Consider the following 5,756-nt stretch of genomic DNA (forward strand, 5'->3'; position numbering starts at 1 on the left):
TAGTCCCAGCTACTTGAGAAGCTGAGGCAAGAGAATCACTTAAGCCCAAGAGTTTGAGGTTGCTGTGAGCTATGACACCACAGCACTCTATCCAGGGTGACATGAGACTCTGTCTCAAAAAAAAGACAGAATACACAGCAGGTTGAAGCTCAGTAAGTCGGCAGTCTTGGAAAAAAGAAAGGATCACAGTCAACAGACTTTGCTTGTCCCTTTCTGCTCACAAGCCAGAAGAAAGGTCCAGTAACTTCAAAGGAGCCTCAAATAAAGTTCCTTACTCATGCAAATGTTAACTCAGTTTATGGAAGCAGTTTGTCATTTAAACCAAATTTGGTGGCCCAGCACAGTGGCCCACGTCTGTAATCCTAGCATTCTGGGAGGCTGAGGAGAGTGGCTTGCTTGAGCTCACAAGTTCAAGACCAGTCTGAACAAAAGCAAGGCCCAATCTCTACTAAAAATAGAAAAACTTAGGCAAAATGATCACTTGAGCCCAAGAGTCAGAGGTTGCTGTGAGCTATGACGCCATAGCCCTCAACCCAGGGTGATAGCTTGATATTCTGAATCAAAAAAAAGAAAAAAAAAAGAAAGAAACCAAATTTGGTTTCAGGGGTTTATGATCCACATAATAAAACATTTTCATACATGTTCTCATAAAATATGAAAATTATGTACTACAAATTATACTGAACCATAACTGCATTTGGTTCTTCTGTATTAGTCTTTCTACCTACAACTTCCCGCCATGTGTTCCCAGGTTTAAGAGTAGAAGGGAATGCTTAATTCATTATCTAGGGACTAAACTATGTATAATAGCTAAATAGGTCCCACACTGACCTTTGAATCCTCTTCTCCCAGACTCTCAAAAGCTCTCCAAAAGGTAAGTCTGTCTTTAGCAAAATGCTTTCTGCTAAATAGGTAAATAGCTAAATAATAGGTCTGCTAAATAAATAGGTAAATAATAGCTAAATAATAGGTCCCACACTGACTTATTTAATGTGACCTTTGAATCCTCTTCTCCCAGACTCCCAAAAGCTCTCCAAAAGGTAAGTCTGTCTTTAGCAAAATGCTTTCTGCCACCATATGCTACCCACCAACAGAGCAAGGAACAAATTACATACATATATATATATAATTTTTTTTTTTTTTTTTGGAGACAGAGTCTCACTTTGTCACTCTTGGTAGAGTGCCATGGTGTCACAGCTCACAGCAACCTCAAACTCTTGGGCTTAAGTGATTCTCTTGCCTCAGCCTTCCAAGTAGCTGGGGCCATAATGCTTAGCTATTCTTTTCTTGTTATTACTGCATTTGTCATTTTAGCTAGACTGGGCGGGTTCAAACCCGCCACGTGGCCGGCAACCTACCTACTGAGCTATAGGCACTGCCTGGAACAAATTATATTTTTAAAAAAATTAATGATTTTAGGCTGGGCATAGTGGCTTACACCTGTAATCCTAGCACTATGGGAGCCCAAGACAGGTGGACTGCCTGAGCTCACAGTTGGAAACCAGCCTGAGCCAGAGAGAGACTCCATCTCTAAAGATAGCTGGGTGTTGGGGCAGGCATCTGTAGTCCCAGATACTTGGGAGGCTGAGGCAAGAGAATCACTTGAACCCAAGAGTTTGAGGTTACTGTGAGCTATGACATCACAGCACTCTACCAAGGGTAACCAAGTAAAACTCTGTCTCCAAAAAAAACCCAAAAATAAATAATGATTTTATAATTAAGTCATTCAACAAATATTCACTGAATGCCTACTGTTCAAAGCTTAGGGAAGTGGGGAAGACAGTAAACAAAAAGGTATGGAAAAATGTGTCAAATGGCAATAAAAAATGCTGAGACATATTTAGGAGCAGCACCTTTTCTGGAGGTAATTCCTCCCAATGCAAGGTTAAGTGAGGTCTCCAATGTTTCAAATGGTCTTCCTGAGAGATAACATCCAGTCTGTCTCACTCAGCAATGACCTGTGAATAACAAACTTCAGATGAAGGCCATGGGCACAATTAGTTGCTTATTCATCTTTCCCTAAGAGCCTCTTTAACCTCCATACCAAGCCTCACATTCCTCTTTTCCCTCATTCAACTCTCTTCCTACCCTGACCTATCTAAGGAGACCTTTGAACCCTCCTCACCCAGACTCTGGAATGCTCTCCAAAAGGCAAGTGTCTTTAGCAAAATTCAGTCTGCCACCATATGATTCCACACACCAACAGCTCCCTCAAACAGTGGGTGATTTTATTCCTCAATAGACATCCTTACACACTGTCTCCTACCTCAAAACCTCAACTTCAAAGCATGTGCTGTTAACACTGGAAACAACATCTACCTTTTTGTTAGTCTTCTACCTATTAATCTTCCAGTTATCTGCACACGCTTAAAGATTTTGATATTTGGTTTGCTTCTTTTCTACCACAATTCCCATCAATATTCTTGGCAACCCCAACACTGACACAAACAGTGTTTAAATAACCCCCTTCGGCTCTTAGACATCCCAACTTCAACCACTCAACCCACATTTCAGCTATTTTCAGAGTCATAACCTAGAAGTTTTTATCACCAATAACATAATGGCAATAGCCCCAAAATCATTATTTCAAGTTATCTTGCATTCAAATCCACCTGCGATCATTCCAGTGTTCTTATACCTACACTCCCACTCAACAGTTCTTAGATGCAGCTAGCACCTCTAACTTATGGCTTTACTGATCATTCCATACTTCCCTCAGGGACTAGTCCCTCACCACTCAGCTTAGATGTCATGAATGATAAATCACAATGGTTATTACTCCCTTGCTTCTTTCAATTTCCTTACCCTTCTCCTCCTGTCATTGTATGGCAAATCCCTAACCCAACTCCTTTCACAGTGTGCATACCACTTAAAGCAGTTTAAACGTGGATTAAAGACATAATTTCACTTCAAATTGATGTCATCTCTCAAGCGAGCTTTCAACAATACTACCCACATCCTTAGCAGATAAGCTTGCTAGGTAACACCTATGTATTAGTATACTCCTTTTGCCCCAGTAACAACAGATGTGGAAATATCCCTGGGCCATGTTAAATTCAACAGTGTCACATTTATTTAATCCCAATCTTGTCTGCTATATGTATTTCTCTCTTGCCACTAAAATATTCCCATCAGCATATAGTAAATGACGTAGTATTTCTTAATTTTGAAAAACATCCCGTGATTCCACTTCCTTTCTCTGCTTCTCTTTATAAAACTATTTCAAAGAGTAAGGAAAATTTTAATCCAATTATCTGCTCCTAACTAAATTCACTTTAATATTGGTCTAAAGTGTGCATCCTTGTCACTAGCAGATTTAAGCTTATTACAGCAATATTTTCTGTTGCTTTCCACTTCATTAAAATTTCATGTTGAACTTGGTGCTGATGAATCTGCCAGAGTTGAGCTGTAGTTACCTATCATCCATCATCCATCATTCATCCCTTATTTCTCAAAAGTCCTCAAGCCACAAAGGGTTCGAGCAATGGTGTACTGGGTCAGAGAGACTCCTCCTTTTCCCCCTAAATATTAATTCCAGATTATCTGCTATGAAACAGGATTTCTAAAAGCCTAAAGACTATGTGTTCCTGCTGCCTTTTATAATACACTTTTCTTCTCAGGAAATTGGGGGCAGTTAAGGGTATAAAACAAAAGAAAATAATATATCACGGAATACGAAAATACGGAAAAACACTGAGTAACTTCAGAAAAAGCTAAGTTCTTTTCCTCAAAAGAATGCTCCTTCTTCAAGCCTACTCACTTTACAACTTCGCTGCTATGAGCTAAAAACTAACTGAGGAAAATTAGATATCAAATCTTAATATGTAAGGTTTTAATTGTCTCGTAAGGCACCTTGCCTTCTTGCAATATGTAATACTGATCAACGGGTCTTGGGTACAGTTCTTCAGCTACCCTGAGACCATGAAGCAAACTATTGCATTCTACCTTACACCTTGTCCCTACTCCTTCCAAAATTATTGATTTGTTCTGCCATTTACTCATTTCTTTAATAAAGACATTCAACCCCCTGAAAACAAATGTTTTACCTAAATCTAGTCAAGCCTTCAAACCTAATTTCCAGTTTATAAGGGAATACAGATGCAGGAGCAAGTTACACAAAATGATGATGAGACCGACAAATTAACAGAGAATGGACTGAAAAAAAAAATGGCAAAAATGTTTTCTGACTCTTTGTAACTTCCTTTGCTCTCTTTAAGAACTATCATCTGCATCCCTGTCTCAAGCCAGCAGTCTGGAAGGGGAGGGGCAGGAAGGTCTGGGTGGGCATCCTAGGGGGAGGGAAGGTCACAAGATTACTTTCACCATTGATTGTGCCAATCAGGACCCTTAAATGTAGAGGCAACTACAATAGTCTAGAATTGAAAACCCTCCCTTTAAATCCTTTTCAATCATTCTGTTCATGTTTAGGACAATGGCATTTAGGCAGGAGTCTCCATCCTCCTCATTTGCTGGCAAATTAATAAATTTCTTTTTCCTTCTTAAACAACTTGTCTTCATTCTTCCGATACAGCCTCAGAGATGGGTGCTGAACTTTAAATAACATTAGAAAGGTGAAGTCTGTACATGAAAATCCGGACCTTACTCTGCAAATAGTCAATATCATAAAAAAAGAAAAATGATAGATTGTGCAAACACAATGATAGATTGGGGGGGGGGGTACTACAAAAGACATTTAAGGCAACTGGGGAAATCCTAATAGAAACTAAGTATTAGATATTCTAAAAGTACCATTAAACTTTAAAAGCACATCAAAGACACTAGCTATGCATGAAAATACATTCTTAGGAAACAGAGGCTGAAATGTCTTTGGTAGCCTCTCAATGTGTGCAAGTTAATTTCAAATGATTGAGGGAAAGAAAATGAAATATGCATAAGGGATAAAGTCAATGTCAAAAGACAAAATTATAACAATTTAGTTTTAGTTTAAGGATCTTAATTTGCTTTATTTACAATTCTAGAACCGGGTATCATTTCATTCTATAAAGCAGAATGAGCATTCCAATGAGCCAAGCAAAATAAGCTGGTTTTATAAACAGAAGAGGCCATAGAAAGCAGAAACAAACCAAAAAAAACCTGGTCAGTCATGTCAAAGATACTTTCCTTCTGAGAAGGAAATAAGGAACTTGACAATAGAGAAATAACTGAATCGTTAACATCAAGTTACTTTTTTTTTTTTTTTTTGAAAGAATTAAAGCAGTTTCATGTCAACTGAAACTGGCTAGCTTGAGAAATTAGCCAGATACTTCTTGCTGCACACTTCTCTCTGGAAAGATCAGATAACTCAGTTTGGTGAAAAGGAACCTCAGCACAAGAGAATGCATTTTGATGCAGTCCTAGGACAGAAGATTAGTTCAAAACAATGGCCTCCTATAATTGTTATTTAACATGAATATGGCAAAATATTTCTTAATCTAGGCATATTAGTGTCTACTACTGTTATTCTTTGAAATTTCAGTTCAGGTTGAAATTGTTCATAATAAAAAAGGGGGGGAAAGGTCGGCGCCTGTGGCTCAGTGAGTAGGGCGCCGGCCCCATATACCCAGGGTGGCGGGTTCAAACCCAGCCCCGGCCAAACTGCAATGAAAAATAGCCGGGCGCTATGGGGGGGTGCCTGTAGTCCCAGCTACTTGGGAGGCTGAGGCAGAAGAATTGACAGTAGTTGGAGGTTGCTGGAGCGACTCCACTGCACTCTACCGAGGACGAAAAAGTGAGACTCTGTCTCTACAAAAAAAAAA

The 5,756-nt window shown here is 39.2% G+C and overlaps 1 protein-coding gene across 3 annotated transcripts in view; it reads right to left on the reverse strand.

Moving 5' to 3' along the window:
- SPIN1 (spindlin 1) overlaps positions 1 to 5,756 on the reverse strand; it is a 106,605-nt gene that overhangs the window by 61,709 nt on the left and 39,140 nt on the right. The window contains exon 2 of one of the 3 annotated variants that reach the window (XM_023516249.1): positions 1,854 to 1,958. The exons of 1 other annotated variant lie outside the window; for it this stretch is intronic. The gene's annotated coding sequence lies outside the window, so the exon portion shown is untranslated. Of the gene's footprint in view, positions 1 to 1,853; positions 2,346 to 5,756 lie in introns of those variants that run through there. One more of the 3 variants, XM_003795022.3, reaches the window with a different exon arrangement.

Source organism: Otolemur garnettii, unplaced genomic scaffold, assembly GCF_000181295.1.
Source record: "Otolemur garnettii isolate 467f Iridium unplaced genomic scaffold, OtoGar3 scaffold00088, whole genome shotgun sequence".
Lineage (NCBI taxonomy): Eukaryota > Metazoa > Chordata > Mammalia > Primates > Galagidae > Otolemur > Otolemur garnettii.